We start from the raw sequence: 17,204 nt of genomic DNA, 5'->3' as shown, positions 1-17,204 counted from the left end.
CACCACCCTTACTCAGGTCATTTCCCTGATCCAACGTAAAGGCAGTTTCCCTGCGGTATGGCCTGCACCACCTTTTATGGGAAGCTAGCATAGAGGGGGTACCTCGTATCACAAAGAAATCAGTGCTGGGAGCAGAGCGTGTCCTTTGGACCCAAGGTCCTTGCACGGAGAAGCTCCTAGTCTGGGGGAAGACTGATGAGAAGGCCGGCAGAGAGAAAGCCTTGCCCTGAAACTGATGCCCTGAATTTGGACTTCAAGCCTAATACACTGTGAGAGAATAAATTTCTCTTTGTTAAAGCCATCCACTTGTAATATTTCTGTTATAGCAGCACTAGATGACTAAGACAGCTATATACTATATACTAGAACACACATTTGACTAATTGATATTAGATACAAACCATTCCTAAACTTTACGGCTTATGTACAAATTTGACTTAAAGACAGGTTTAGGAACAGAACTCGTTCATAATCCGGGGAATGTCTCTACTACTTTTCCATGTGATCTTAACAGCCTCATAGAAAATCTTGCCACACTGAGACTGGAAATAGCCGCCAGAAACGCTGTCACTTCCCAGTGTAAAACCCAGGTTTGTAGAGAATAAAGTTTGCCATGTGTCTCATTTAACCACTCATCTCTACCTCAGCAAACCACAGTGCTAACAATCTGCACTGGTGTCCAGGAGAAGTGTCTCTGCTCCCTCAGGGGTTCCTGGGAGAATACTGTACATGGAGGAAATATACACTGATTGGCTGAATGAACATCTCAACACTAGGGAGGGAAGAGGTATTTAAAAAAGAAGGGGGTTCTTTCCTACTGTCACTCAAAGTTCTCTTATGAGGGAAAGTTCTCCTAGGAGGCTGAGCAAGGCAGAAAATTCTGGAATAAATTTATCTGGTGTTCACGTCACACAAAATGACTGTACTTCAAGAAGGAGAGAAGAAACAGCAACTCACTTGGGGCATGGTTTTTAGAACTGTCAGAACTGATCAATTTTCCAGGTTCCTCTCCTGGAGACGTGCGGAGTCCAGGGAAGCCAGAGCTGGGGAAGGAAAAAGAACCTATGATATGAGGCTTATCTTAAAGCCCACAAAATGAACAACTCCAAACTACCTTTACTTACCCTCTTTGAGTTTTTTCTTTCATTTTTTAAATTATTTTATTGTGTTTTCAGTGAAAGTTTACATAATTAGGTTTCCACTTAACGATTCCTATATAAATTGTTCAGTGACGTTAGTTACATTTTTCAGAATGAGTCAACATTCTCTTTCACTGCTTTCTGTTTCGTTTCCAGTACTCTAGTTTCCCTGTTCCCTTATCTTCTCATCTTTGCTTTAGAGTAATTGTTGACCTTTTGATCTCCTATGCATTTTTTTAAATTTTAAATTTAGCACCATACTCATGGATAATATCCTTTATATTGTGTGCCACTCTGTTCTTTTGCTAAAATGTGGCCTCAGGGGATAGTTTTAGTTGAAGGTTTCAAGAGTATCTCAAGGAAATAGTCTCAGGGAGTCCTCTTGTCTCAACTGGTCCATCAAGTCTGGACCTTTTTTGTGTGTGATTTAGGTGAAAATTTACAGAGTAAATTAGTTTCTCATTACACAATTAATACACAAATCATTTTGTGACATTGGCTGCCAACCCCGCGATGTGTCAACATTCTCCCATTCTCCACCGCACGTTCCCTGTTTCCATTCGTCCAGTTTTCCTGTCCCTTCCTGCCTTCTCATCTTTACTTTTTGCCTCTTTTGAGAGAGTTTTGACAAATCTCAGTCCTTCCCCAATTCCACCAGAAGCTAGCAACAGCAGAGAAGATTCAGGCCAGACCTTTCCTCAGTCCCCACAACACTGAACAAGGCCCCAGAGGGGACTACTTACTGATCTCTGCAGTGGGATAGGGGTATACCCAGGGCGCCCTCAGGGGCAGATTCCCCCAGGCCACACACACTAAGTACGGGTGTTTGATGTTTGACACTGCTTTGGCTATTAAACAGGATCCTCACCTACGCACGAAAGGGGCCTAAGGACTGGTGATGACACTCAGGTCACCCAGCCACCTGTGACAGGGGTTCAAGGATAACTGGTACCTCCCAATAAAAGAAGACAACATTAAAAAACAACAAAGAGGGACTTAGAAATGTAGTCATAGATCTTTCATATGGAGAGGAAGACAAGGTGATATAAAGGAATAAAATTTAGGTTCAAACTTAGAAAAATAAGGGTACATATTAAGGTAACCACAAAAGAGACTAACAATCCTACTCATCAAAATAAAATACAAGAAAAAATAGAGACTCAGCAGAAATAAAATCAGCAACAACAAATAAGAGGAAAAGAATATATAAAGATAAGCTACTCAGCACAAAAAATTAAATGGGAAAAAGAAACTGTCAACAACACACACAAAAAGACATCAAAATGAGGGCACTAAACTCATACCTATCCATAATTACGGCGAATGGAAATGGACTAAATGCACAAATAAAGAGACAGAAAGTGGCAGAATGGATTAAAAAAACATGATCCGTCTATATGCTGCCTACAAGAGACACACCTTAGACTTAGAGACACAAACTAGAACTCAGAGGATGGAAAAAAATATATCAAGCAAACAGCAACCAAAACAGAGCAGGAATGGCAATATTCTGACAAAATAAACTTTAAAATCAAATCCACCACAAAGGACAAGGACACTATACAATGATTAAAGGGACAATATACCAGGAGGATATAACCATATTAAATATTTATGCACCCAATGACAGGACTGGAAGATATATGAACCAAACTCTAACAGCACGGAAAAGTGAGATAGACTACTCCACAATTATAGTAGGAGACTTCGACACACCACATTCGGTGAAGGACAGAACATCCAGGAAGAAGCTCAATAAAGACACGGAAGATCTAAATGCCACAATCAACCAACATGACCTCATAGACCTACAGCAAACAAGTATACTTTCTTTTCTAGTGCACATGGAACATTCTCTAGAATAGACCACATATTAGGTCATAAAGCAAGCCTTAGCAGAATCCAAAACACTGAAATATTACAAAGCATCTTCTCTGACCATAAGGCCATAAAAGTGGAAATCAGTAACAGGAAAAGCAGGGAAAAGAAATCAAATCCTTGGAAACTGAACAATACCCCTGCTCAAAAATGACTGGGTCATAGAAGACATTAAGGATGGAATAAAGAAATGCATAGAATCCGATGAGAATGAAAACACTTCCTATCAGAACCTTTGGGACACAGCGAAAGCAGTGCTCAGAGGTCAATTTATATCAGTAAATGCACACATCCAAAAAAAAGAAAGGGCCAAAATCAAAGAATTATCCCTACAACTTGAAGAAACAGAGAGCAACAAAAGAAACCGTCAGGCACCAGGAGAAAGCAATAATAAAAACTAGAGCAGAATTAAATGAAATACAGAACAGAAAATCAGTTTAAAGAGTTAACAAGACCAAAAGCTGGTTCTTTGAAAAAATCAACAAAATTGATAAACCATTGGCCAAACTGACAAAAGAAAAAGAGGAGAGGAAGCAAATAACCCGAATAAGAAATGAGATGTGCAATATTACAACAGACCCAACTGAAATTAAAAGAATCGTATCAGATTACTATGAAAAACTGTACTCCAAATTTGAAAACCTAGAAGAAATGTATGAATTTCTAGAAACACACTACCTACCTAAACTAACCCAAACAGAGGTAGAACAACTAAACACACCCATAACAAAAAAAGAAATTGAAAAGGTAATCAAAAAACTCCCAACAAAAAAAGCCCTGGCCCGGATGGTTTCACCGCAGAGTTCTACCGAACTTTCAGACAAGCATTAACACCACTACTAAAGCTATTTCAGAGCATAGAAAAGGATGGAATACTACTAAAGTCATTCTATGAAGCCAGCATATCCCTCATACCAAAACCAGATAAAGACACCACAAAAAAAAGAAAATTATAGACCTAGATCCCTCATGAACTTAGATGCAAAAACCCTCAACAAAATTCTGGCCAATAGAATTCAACAACATACTGAAAAAACAATTCACCATGACCAAGTGGAATTCATACCAGGTGTGCAGGGATGGTGTGACATTAAAAAACAATTAATGCAATCCAGCATATAAATAAAAGAACCACATAATCTTATCAATTGATGCAGGACAGGCATTTGACAAAGTTCAACACCAATTCATGATACAAACTCTCAGCAAAATAGGAATAGAAGGAAAATCCCTCAACATAATAAAGGGCATTTATACAAAGCCAACAGCCAACATCATCCTAAATGGACAGAGTCTGAAAGCATTCCCCTTGAGATCAGGATCCAGACACCAAAAAAACCAAACCCACTGCCATCGACTCGATTCTGACTCATAGTGACCCTATAGGACAGAGTAGAACTGCCCCGTAGAGTTTCCAAGGAGCACCTGGCGGATTCGACCCGCGGACCTCTTGGTTAGCAGCCATAGCACTTAACCACTACACCACCAGGGAACCAGACAAGGATGCCCTTTATCACCACTCTCATTCGACATTGTGCTGGCGGTCCTAGCCAGAGCAATTATGTGAGATAAAGAAAGAAAGGGCATCCAGATTGGCAAGGAAGAAGTAAAAGTATCTCTATTTGCAGATGACATGATCTTATACACAGAAAACCGTAAAGAATCCTCAAGAAAACTACTGAAACTAATAGAAGGGTTCAGCAGAGTATCAGAATACAAGATAAAGATACAAAAATCAGTTAGATTCCTCTACACCAACAAAGAGAGAGTCAAAGAAGAAATCACTAAATCAACACCATTTACAGTAGGCCCCAAGAAGATAAAATACTTACGAATAAATCGTACCAGAGATGTAAAAGACCTATGCAAAGAAAACTACAAGACACTACGGCAAGAAACCAAAAGAGACCTACATAAGTGGAAAAATATACCTTGCTCATGGATAGGAAGACTTAACATTGTACAAATTTCTATTCTACCAAAAGCGATCTATAGATACAATGCAATTCCGACCCAAATTCCAACATTTTTTAATGAGATGGAGAAACAAATCACCAACTTCACATGGAAGGGAAAGAGCGCTCAGATAAGTAAAGCATTACTGAAAAAGAACAACAAAGTAGGAGGCCTCACTCTATCTGATTTTAGAACCGATTATACCGCCACAGTAATCAAAATACCCTGGTACTGGTACAGCAACAGATGCATAGACCAGTGGAACAGAATTGAGAATCCAGACATAAATCCATCCACATATGAGCAGATGATATTTGACAAAGGTCCAAAGGCAGTTAAATGGGGGAAAAGACAGTATCTTTAACAAATGGTGCTGGCATAACTGGATATCCATCTGCAAAAAAATGAAACAAGACCCATACCTCATACCACGCACAAAAACTAACTCAAAATGGATCAAAGACCTAATTATAAATTCTAAAACGATAAATATTATGGAAGAAAAATAGGGACAACACTAGGAGCCCTAATACATGGCATAAACAGTATAAAAAAATTATCAACAATGTACAGACACCAGAAGAGAAGCTAGATAACTGGGAGCTCCTAATTATCAAACACCTATGCTCATCCAAAGACTTCACCACAAGAGTGAAAAGATTACCAACAGACTGTGAAAAAGTTTTTAGCTATGACTTTCTGATCAGCGTCTAGTCTGTAAAATGTACATGGTACTGCAAAAACTCAACTACAAAAAGACAAATAACTCAATTAAAAAAGGGGGAAAGGATATGAACAGGCACTTCAGTAAAGAAAACATTCAGGTAGCTAAGGTGAGGAAATGCTCACAATCGTTAGCCATTAGAGAAATGCAGATCAAAACTACAATGAGATTCCATCTCACTCCAACAAGGCTGGCATTAATCCAAAAAACACAAAATAGTAAATGTTGGAGAGGCTGTGGAGAGATTGGAACACTTCTACACTGCTGGTGGGAATGTCAAATGGCACAACCACTTTGGAAATCGATTTGGTGCTTCCTTAAACAAAGCTAGAAATACAACTACCATACGATCCAGCAATCCCACTCCTTGAAATATATCCTAGAGAAATAAGAGCCTTTACAGGAACAGATATATGCACCCCCATGTTTATTGCAGCTCTGTTTACAATAGCAAAAAGTGGAAGAAACCAACGTGCCCATCAACGGATGAATGGATAAATTATGGTATATTCACACAATGGAAAACTACACATCGATAAAGAACAATGATGAATCCATGAAACATTTCATAACATGGAGGAATCTGGAAGGCATTATGCTGGGTGAAATTAGTCAGTTGCAAAAGGACAAATATTGTATGAGACCACTATTATAAGAACTGTTTTAACTATTATAGTTTAAACAGAGACAAAAATATTCTTTGATGGTTCTAAGAGAGGGGAGGGAGGGAGGGAGGGAGGAAAGGGGTTTTTCACTAAATTGATAGTGGATAAGAATTATTTTAGGTGAAGGATAAGACAACACACAATACAGGAGAGGTCAGCACAACTGGACTAAACCAGAAAACAAAGAAGTTTTTCATAACATGGAAGAATCTGGAAGGCGTTATGCTGGGTGAAATTAGTCAGTTGCTAAAGGACAAATATCAGACGAGACTACTATTATAAGAACTCGAGAAATAGTTTAAACAGAGGAGAAAACATTCTTTCGTGGTTACGAGAGTGGGGAGGGATGGAGGAAGAGGGTTATTCACTAATTACATAGTAGACAAGAACTATTTTAGGTGAAGGGAAAGACAACACACAATACAGGAGAGGTATGTACAACTGCACTAAACCTAAAGCAAAGAAATTTCCTGAATAAACTGAATGCTTTGATGGCCAGCGAGCAGGAGCGAGGGTTTGGGGTCCATGGTTTCAGAGCACATCTAGGTCAATTGGCATAATAAAATCTATTAGGAAAACATTCTGCATTCCACTTTGGAGAATGGTGTCTGAGGTCTTAAGTGCTAGCAAGCAGCCATCTAAGATACATCAATTGATCTCAATCCACCTGGAGCAAAGAAGAATAACGAACACCAAAGACACAAGGTAATTATGAGCCCAAGAGACAGAAAGGGTCACACATAATCAGAGACTACATCAGCCTGAGACCAGAAGAACTAAATGGTGCCTGGCTACAACCGATGATTGCCCTGACAGGGAACAGAGAAACCCTGAGGGAACAGGAGAGCAGTGGGATGCAGACCTCAAATTCTTGTAAAAAGACCAGACTTAATGATCTGACTGAGACCAGAAGGACCGAGGGAGTCATAGTCCCCAGACCTTCTGTTGGCCCAAGACAGGAACCATTCCCAAAGCCAACTCTTCAGACAGGGATTGAACTGGACCATGGGATGGAAAATGATTCTGGTGAGGAGTGAGCTTCTTGGATCAAGTAGACATATGAGACTATGTCAGCAGCTCCTGTCTGGAGGGGAGATGAGAGGGCAGAGGGGGTCAGAAGCTGGCTGTTTGGACGTGAAAATAGAGAGTGGAGAGGAGTGTGCTGTCTCACTAGCAGGAGAGCAACTGAGAGAGTATGGCAAGACGTATATAAATTTTTGCATGAGAGACTGACTTGATTTGCAAACTTTCACTTAAAGCATAATAAAAATTAAAAAAACCCAAAAAACTTAGACCAGAAAGGACTGATCTGTCATTGGGTGAGAAGCAGCGGGGCGGTATGGCTGGGGAGTGGAGCTAAACTTGTGAGTCCATCCATCCCTGGAGTACTGTCACCGAGTGGTGCTTCCTCCTCAGGAAGAAGTTGCAGAAGGTAGAAGACATCTTGAAAGTGAAGAAACTTGAGGGAAGAAAGAAAACGGCAACTTACTTCGGGAAAAGTCTTTTCGATGTACAGTATTATTTTCCTCTGTGTGATTCTCTTGCAGAAAAACAGAACTGAGGAAAGAAAAACCACCAGAGGACCTGAGGCCTTTCTCAGAGCCTACAGAACGATTTACGAGCACCTCCTACAACCTCCGAACAGAGGGTTAGCTCTTCCCACAGGGCTCTCAAGGGAGACTGGGGATCCTGTTATGGTGGTCTTTTTCCCGACACTTCCGGGTGTAAATCCCCATTGTCGGGGCTTCTTCAGGCGCCTGGTTCTCGGTGCAGGAAAGTGAAGAAACCGCAGCAGCTAGAACTGCGCGATTCTCAGCCGGCGGGACGCTGTCCCCGGCCCGAGGGGAAGTGCACGGAGACGCTGGGGGACCCGGCAGCCGCGAGCGCCGGCGGCGCAGGGGAGCCCACCACGCGGCCACAGAGACGACTGAGGCGCCGGGCAGGCGGCACGCACCTCGACACCCTGCGCCCCGCCGCTCCGCCGGTCGGAACCCCGGGGTCGGCGCCGGCGAGGGAGCAACGCCGCCAGTCCGCACCGGCAGAGCCTAGTTCCTCAAGAACATGAGCCTGGCGTGCTGCGGCCTCGGAGAAATGGCGTCTGCAGGCCGAGTGGACCAGCTCCCGGCAGCACCGAAACCCGCCGGCACCCCCGCATTTCCAGCACCCGACAGATTCTTTCCGAGTGTTCCGGCGCAGGTGCTGCGCGCCTGCGCGAACGAGTCAGGACGTCCGCTCCCCTGGCGGACGCAGGCGTAACGACGACGTAATGACGTAACTGTACAGGACGGCGGGGCCGCGGTGGCTGCCAGGACATGTAGTCTTAAGCAAGAAACCGGCCAGCTCCAGCAGAATCCGGGAGCAGCGACAGTGACCGAAACCGAACCTGAGGTCCTCAAGCAGACGTACCCCTGCAGCGCCTCTTCTGGGAGTGTGGATTTCACCCTGCTGTGTTCTGAGTCGACCTATCTCGCTGTACTCAAGTGACTCCCCAGAGGTTCTAGAAACCTCCCCACACACAACGTCAGATTGAGTCTTAATGTGATGCCTTTAGGGAAATGTAGTCCGAGGCCAGAAACGCTGCGGCAGACTGGGAGGCAGGGTCCAGATTTCTCTCAGAGCTCTGGCCTGTACGCAGTGACCGCGAGAGCTGGGTTGCTAAGCAGCTCGAAGGGGTCAGACTGTGTGTGTTTGTGTTTCCCAGTGCCCTCTGCCGTGGTGGAGGTGAGGAAGGGAGGACGGTGGTGTGTGTTCAGGCTGTGCTTGAGCCTGTGAGAGGGAATAAGTGGATAAGTGTGATCCATTTCGGATTGTGTTTGGTGGTATGGGAAACGAGGTGAAACTGTGCACCAGAGATTTGTTAATAAGCACAATTAAACCCATGCACACCTTGCCTTAAATTCAGGTGGAATATACTCAAGGTCATAGTTTGGTTCTCAGGGACTTGCTCTGATTTTCTTCAGTTTCAGCTTGAACTTGCAAATGAGCAATTGATGGTCTGTTCCACAGTTGGCCCCTGGCCTTGTTCTGACTGATGATATTGAGCTTTTCCATTGTCTCTTTCCACAGGTGTAGTCAATTTGATTTCTGTGTGTTCCATCTGGCAAGGTCCATGTGTATAGCCACCGTTTATGTTGCTGAAAGAAGGTATTTCCAATGAAGAAGTCAATGGTCTTGAGAAATTCTATCATTCAGTCTCCAGCATTGTTTCTGTCACCAAGGCCGTATTTTCCAAATACTGATCCTTCTTCTTAGTTTACAACTTTCGCATTCCAATCGCCAGTAATTATCAATTCATCTTGATTGCATGTTCGATCAATTTCAGACTGCAGTAGCTGATAAAAAATCTTCTATTTCTTCATCTTTGGCCCTAGTGGTTGGTGTGTAAATTAGAATAATAGTCATATTAACTGGTCTTCCTTGTAGGCATATGGATATTATCCTATCACTGACAGCGTTGTACTTCAGGATAGATCTTGAAACATTCTTTTTGAGGATGAATGCAACACCATTCCTCTTCAAGTTGTCATTCCCCGCATAGTAGGCTATGTGATTGTCCAATTCAAAACAGCCAATACCAGTACATTTCAGCTCACTAATGCCTAGAATATTGATGTTTATGCATTGCATTCCATTTTTGACGATTTCCAATTTTCCTAGATTCATACTTTGTACATTCCAGGTTCCAATTATTAATGGATGTTTGCAGCTGTTGTTTCTCATTTTGAGTCCCGCCACATCAGCGAATGAAGGTCCTGAAAGCTTTACTCCATCCACATCATTAAGGTCGACTCTACTTAGAGGAGGCAGCTCTTCCTCAGTCATCTTTTGAGTGCCTTCCAACCTGGGGGGCTCATCTTCCAGCACTATATCGGACAATGTTCCGCTGCTATTCATAAGGTTTTCACTGGCAGAATTTAGCGCATGCTAAAACACTGTGTCTATGGGGAGACTGGGAACACTACATGCATGCTTAGGAAAAAACGGATGCTCATCAAACACCTAAGAAGAACCTATCCTTTGGCCTCAGACTGACCCTGAAGCACAGATCAAAGTTGCAAAGACAGGTTTTTTTTTGTATGTTTGTATTTTTTTTCTTTTCTTCTATTTTTTCTCTTCTTTTTGTTGTCTCTTCTGTTATGTCCATTTTCCTTTTTTGTCTTTGTTTAGTGCAAGGAAATATCTTTTGAAATACCAGTGTGAACAGGCTGGGGAACAGAGTCCTCAGGTCCATGCACATAGACACCAGTCATTTAAAAAATATGTAGGATGGTTCCTGAAAAAGTAGAACATAGAACTACCATATGACCCAGCAATCCTAGATATATACCCAAAATATTTGAAAGCAGGAATGCCAAGGGAAACCTGTACACCAATGATCATTGCAGCACTTTTCACGGTAGCCAAAAGGTGGAAACAACTGAAATGTCCGACAACAGGTGAATGGATAAACAAAATGTGGTATATAAACATAATGGTACATGTCTTGGTCATCTACTGCTACCATAACAGAAATACCATAAGTGGGTGGCTTTAACAAAGAGAAATTTATTTCCTCACAATAAAGTTGGCTAAAAGTCCAAATTCAAGACAACAGCTCCAGGAGAGGCTTTCAGTCTCTGTTGGCTCTGGAAGAAGGTCCTTGCCCTCAATCTTCCCCTGGTCGAAGAGCTTCTCAGGTGCAGGGACCCCGGGTCCAGTGGACACGCTGTGCTCCTGGTGCTACTTTCTTGGTGGTATGAGGTCCCCAACTCTCTCCTTGTTTCCCTTTATCTCTTGAGAGAGAGAAAGTGGTACAGGCTGCACCAAAGGGAAACTCCCTTTATCTTGGATCGGGGGGTGACCTGAGTGAGGGTGGTGTTATCCAACCCTAACCCTTTTAACATAAAATTACAATCATAAATGGAGGACAACCACTCAATACTGGGAAGCATGGCCTAACCAACTTGATACACACATTTTTCGGGGGACATAATTCAATCCATGACAGTATACTACTCAGCCATAAAGAGAAATGAAGTCCTGATGCATGCTACGATATTATGTTGAGTGAAATAAGTCAGTTCCAAAGGATAAATACTGTATGGTGATGAATCTGTGAAACATTTCATAACACGGAGGAACCTGGAAGGCATTATGCTGAGTGAAATTAGTTGCAAAAGGACAAATATTATATAAGACCACTATTATAAGATCTCGAGAAATAGTTTAAACTGAGAAGAACACATTCTTTTGTGGTTACAAGAGGGGGCAAGGAGGAAAGATGGGAGGAGGTATTTACCAATTAGATAGCAGATACCTACTTTAGGTGAAGGGAAGGACAGCACTCAATACAGAGGAGGTCAGCACAACTGGACTAAACCAAAAGCAAAGAGGTTTTCTGAATAAACTGAATGCTTCCAAGGTCGGCGAAGCAGGGGCAGGGGTTTGGAGACCATGGTTTCAGGGGACATCTAAGTCAATTGGAAAAACAAAATCTATTAAGAAAACCTCCTGCATCCCACTTTGAAGAGTGGCGTCTGGGGGTCTTAAAGGCTAGCAAGCGGCCATCTAAGATGCATCAATCAGTTTCAACGCACCTGGATGAAAGGAGAATAAACAACACCAAGGACACAAGGTGATTATGAGCCCGAGACAGAAAGGGCTACATGAACCAGAGACTACATCATCCTGAGACCAGAAGAACTAGATGGTGCCCAGCCACAACTGATAACTACCCTGACAGGGAACACAACAGAGAACCCCTGAGGGCGCAGGGAAACAGTGGGGTGCAGACCCCAAAACCTTGTAAAAAGACCAGACTTAATTGACTGAGACTAGAAAGGCCCCGGCAGTCATGGTCCCCTAACCTTCTGTTGGCCCAGGACAGGAACCATATGTGAAGCCAACTGATCAGACATGGATTGTACTGCACGATGGGTTGGAGACAGATGCTGCTGAGGAGTGAGCTACTTACATCCGGTGGACACTTGAGACTGTGTTGGTATCTCCTGTCTGGAGGGGAGATGGGAGGGTACAGAGGGTTAGAGGCTGGCAATATGGTCATGAAAAGAGAGACCAGGACTTCAGTCTAGTTATAGGCCTAGAAGCAACAATGAGTGTTGGGAATGTGTCTGGAGAACATTCAGCAATGTCTTGTAAGACATCTGCCTTAAGGGATGATGCCCCAGGCAGTGACTCAGACATCACCCTAGTGGACGACTGAGACAAAGGCTCTTCAGACACAACTGGGTTAATCTCAGCAGATGGGGTCTGAGGGGCTAACAGTTTTCCTGGGGAGGGTGGTTTAGCAGCCAAACATGGAGTAATCCCTTCAGGCGGGAGCTGCTATTTGGTGATGGCCTTGCTATTCCTCAATGAAACTCATTTTCTTTCACTCCTAATAGAGTGTGGGATTTTGTTCTTCAACAACACAAACAAACAGAAAACATGACCAGAGCCTTTGCAGCAGCAAATTAGCTAGGAGAAGATTATAATGTAATGCTTTCAAGTTCTGATTTAAAGTAGAATTCTAACCCAGGCAAAATGTGAGGGCAATCAAGGCATTTCCAGACAAGTAAGTAAGAACTTAAACATCTACTTGCAAGGCATGCACCTTGAGGAAACTGTTGGAGAAAGGAAATCGGCACAAAGGACTGATGAGAAAAAAAAAAAAAAAAGACTGTTTAGGAATAGAAAATAAAAACAGACATCTGATCTGTCTGTAAAGAGACTAAAGTAACTCTAAGCGCTCAATGTAGTCTTTCACCTTAGGTTTGGCGTTGGCTGTCTAGCAGCTCCAGGTAAGCTTTCCCCCAGGTTCTACCTTCCTTCCCTAGGAATCAACCCATCACCATGAAGGAAATGAGTTGCTTTGCGGATCAGGCTAAAGAATGTGAAGACTTAAGGCAAACTTTTGGTATCAGCCTCCTCAGGTTTCTGACATGCCCAGCAAAGTGAGAGATCATTGAAACTCCTTGTTTCCATTCTCATCTGGAGAGCTAACATTCTGAGCAACGTGATTGTTAACCAACCAGTCTTGAGAATATCCGTCCTGTGGCTGCTTTGTAACCAAGGTGAAACCCCCTTGATCTCCTGTCTTTCAATTGTGTCTTGTAGCCAGTCAATCGACTCACGTAAGCAATAATGACAACGATTGTGCTTTACTTGTCGCGCCTTTGACTGACCTTCGTCACTGTGAACCAACAAGAAAAACTGTAATTTTATTCTCCCCCTTCAGCACTCTGATTACTCCTGATTTGCCTTCTTCCCCTGAGATTCCGGAACGTCAGCCTGAGACTTTGCGATCTCCCACTGCCACGTCTCCGCTGCAATAAATCTCTTTCGATATTACCTTAAGGGAGCTGGAAAGTCTTTTCTCTCCAACATTTTGGCGTAGTTAATCGGCAGGGTTTTTGAAGTTACCCTTCCCCCGGAGACCCGAAGACCTGAAACACGGGACTCTGGCACCCAGGGCCCCTCTGTGTGCCCCTCGCTGCAGCTTTTTCGGACCCTTCTGGCTGTCTGGGGGTAAGTGCTCCCGAAAAGCAAACTGTGCATTTCCCCGTGGCTCTGTTGAGAATCTAGCCCCGAACTATTTCGGTGCAGCTTTTGCGGAGATTAACCGAAGTCGTTTCTCTGCTCCCGGTTTTTCTTTTTCTCCTTCGCGGTGGAATCGGCCTGTAAGCTTGTTGGAACTTCGCGTTCCACCTTTACTGTCCTCGGAAGCCTGTTAAAACGTTGGGTTTCCAACTGCGTTCCCAGACTGCCACCTAGTGGCTTCATCTTGTGAAGTGTGGTCCTGATCATCTTTCTTTCTTTTCTCTTGGCTAATTATCCTTTGAACAGCTGTTTGCTGTGGCGTTTTGGGGTCTCGGATCTGGAAGAGCGCAGGGCAAAGCCCCTGATGCGCTTTTGGCAAACCCTGAAAGTGTTACATTTTAAGTGTGTCCTTTGAACTTTCTGTCTTTTGTTTCCGGATTCCAGTCACAGTTTGAACCCTTTGGAGCTTGACGAGTCTGCCATCTAGTGGACGAAAATTATCATTCTTCGCAGGAACCTTTTTTCCTTTTGTTTTTCTAAGGCTCCATTTTGGCTTAGATCACCTGGTTGCCACTTGGTAGTGCTTCCTAAGATAGGGAACAGCGCTTCTAAAGACCATAAAGCATTCCCTTCTGGGACTCCCGTTTGATATACGGTCAGGAATTATGGCGCCAATTCAGTTCAGTACCCTCAAAGACGGCCTGCACTTATCAAGGAAAATAGTACTGATCAATGCCTATGTTATGGCAGTTCTGAACTCACTAAGTTAACTTTTCTGTGCAGCAAATTAAAAAAAAAAAAAAAAGACCCAAACCTAGTGTCCTCGAGTCAGACTCATAGCGACCGCATAGGATAGAGTAGAACTTCCCCATAGCTTCCAAAGAACACCTGGCGGATTCGAACTGCTGACCTTTCGGTTAGCAGCAGGAGCACTGAACCACTAGGCCACCAAGTTTTCCAAGAGAATAAAACCAATAAAAGCTCCCAGATTAATCGGACCCAACGGAAGGCCTATTTTAATTGTCTTTTGGAAGCTTTCAAATGGCAAAATGACAGCAAATTTCCTTCATTATGAGATGTTGTATCTAGACAAGCAGAACTGATTAAGGAATCGCAAAGACACTGCCTCAGCAGAACTTCCTTATCATGGAAAAGAGGAAGGGGTTCAAGAGGAAAGGACCAAACCTCCAGTTGAAACCAGCCCCATAGCTGAGATGCCTTTTAAGGTGAAATACCCCAAAACTGGAGGTGGACAGCCTGAGGTTACTGGTGCCTCCTGGTCTAAGGCCAAACTTCACACCATTCTTAGAGTTCCCCAGCCTGTGTGAAGATCCTCAGAAATTTAAGGAAGAATTTAAAATTCTGGCAGAAACTTATGAGTCTGGTCCAGGTGATCTATATAACTTGTTACACATGTTGCTAGGACCTGGGGGTGCTCAAAGGTGGTAGGAAGAAGCTAACCGGAAAGAACCTGAGAAATCATTGTCCATCCAACCAAACGTCTCAGGTACTGATTTGGTAACTCAGACTATACCTCTTACAACAAAATTAACCAAATGTTTTACAAAGATTTTTTCCTATAAGATTGTTTGGGCTAAAGTTCAAGCTTGCAAGCAGGAACAGGGTGAGAATGTTTATCACTACAGACATCGCTTGACCAGACTTTTTATGGAGAATTCAGGGTTGAACCTAGAAGAAGAGGAAAACAGGGTAACTTTTAACACCATTTTTGCAGAAGGATTACAGCTAACTCAGGGTGTAGTCCTTTACAAAAATGGTTTTAGTTAGCTGACTTAGTTAAATGACATCAGTTAAATTTAGAGAATGCGAAAACTTCCCTATACACCACCGTAGCCTACAATTAGCCAAAACCTTAGAACAGAAACTGAGCTGAAAACAAAGGCTCGACAAAATAAATCTATGTCTTTCCAATTACAACAAGTAGAGTTTCCCGGACGCAATCAGAGATTGAAACTTCAATTTAGGAACAGGTCCAGGGCTCCTGGGTCTGGAGTTCCTGGGGTCCACTATTTTTGTAAGAAGTCTGTACATTTTAAGAAGAACTGTCTTAAATTAAAAAGTCAGTCTGCTGGTATAGGATAGGCACAAAGACCAGTGGAATAGAATTCAGAGTTCAGAAATAAACCCATACACCTATAGCCAGTTGATTTCTGACAAGGGTGCTAAGTCCATTCAAAGGGGAATGAATAGCCTCTTCAATAAACGGTGCTGGGACAACAGGATCCCATATGCCAAAGAATGAAGCTGGACCCCTACCTCACACCATATATGAAAATTAACTCAAAATGATTACAGAATTTAAAGAGACATTTCTCCCAAAAGAAATAAAACTCTTAGAAGAAAACAGAGTTAAAACTTCAAAACCTTTTTTTGACAATGAATTCTCTGATACGAAGCCAAAAGCGTGAGCATCAACAACAAAAAATAAACTGGACTTCATCAAGTGAAGTTTTTTGTTTTTTTGTACGTCGAAGGATTTTATCAAGAAAGTGAAGAGATAACCTACAGAATTGAAGAAAAAAAAATGCAAACCAAATATCTGATAGGGGATTCATATCTAAAATATATAAAGAACTCCTACAAATCACCAAAAAAAAAAAAAAAAAAGAGATGAACAACATGTTATGGGTTCAATTGTGTCCCCCCAAAATGTGTGTCAACTTGGTTAGGCCGTGGTTACCGGTATTGTGTGATTGTCCACCATTTTATCAGCCTTGTGATCTTCATATGTGTTGTAAATCTGACCTCTACGATGTTCATTGGAAACCCTGGTGGTGTAGTGGTTAAGAGTTGCGACTGCTAACAAAAAGGTTGGCAGTTCTAATCCACTAGGTGCTCCTCGGAATCCATATGGGGCAGTTCTACTCTCTCCTATAGGGTTGCTATGAGTTGAAATCTACTCAAGGGCAAGGTTTTTTTTTTTTTTTTTCCAATGATGTTAATGTGGAAGGGTTAGAGGTAGTTATGTTAATGAGGTAGGACTCAACCTACAAGATTAGATTGTATTTTGAGTGAATCTGTTTTGATATATAACAGGGAGAAGGGAGCAGAGAGACTGGAGGACTTCATTACCACCAAGCAGAAGAGCCAGGAGCATTTGCTTTGAACCAGGGGCCCCTGCACTGAGAAGCTGCTAGATCTGGGGAAGACTGATGACAAGGACCTTCTCCCAGAGCCAACAGAGAGAGAAAGACTTTCCTAGGAGCTGACGCCCTGAATTCAGACTTCTAGTCTCCTAGACTGTGAGAGAATAAATTACTCTTTGTAAAAGCCATCCACGTGTGGTATTTCTGTTGTAACAAC

The 17,204-nt window shown here is 42.7% G+C and overlaps 1 long non-coding RNA gene across 1 annotated transcript; it reads left to right on the top strand.

The window, feature by feature from the left end:
* Window positions 1-10,665: 10,665 nt before the first annotated feature.
* On the top strand, window positions 10,666-17,175 carry LOC135230162 (uncharacterized). The gene is made up of 2 exons (XR_010320824.1): window positions 10,666-13,868; window positions 16,938-17,175. It is a non-coding gene; the product is annotated as an uncharacterized LOC135230162 (long non-coding RNA).
* The last annotated feature ends 29 nt before the right edge of the window (window positions 17,176-17,204 follow it).

Source organism: Loxodonta africana, unplaced genomic scaffold (genome assembly GCF_030014295.1).
Source record: "Loxodonta africana isolate mLoxAfr1 unplaced genomic scaffold, mLoxAfr1.hap2 scaffold_810, whole genome shotgun sequence".
NCBI classification, from domain to species: domain Eukaryota; kingdom Metazoa; phylum Chordata; class Mammalia; order Proboscidea; family Elephantidae; genus Loxodonta; species Loxodonta africana.
Note: the sequence above shows the minus strand (reverse complement) of the source record. Positions and strands in the feature narration are given on the sequence as shown.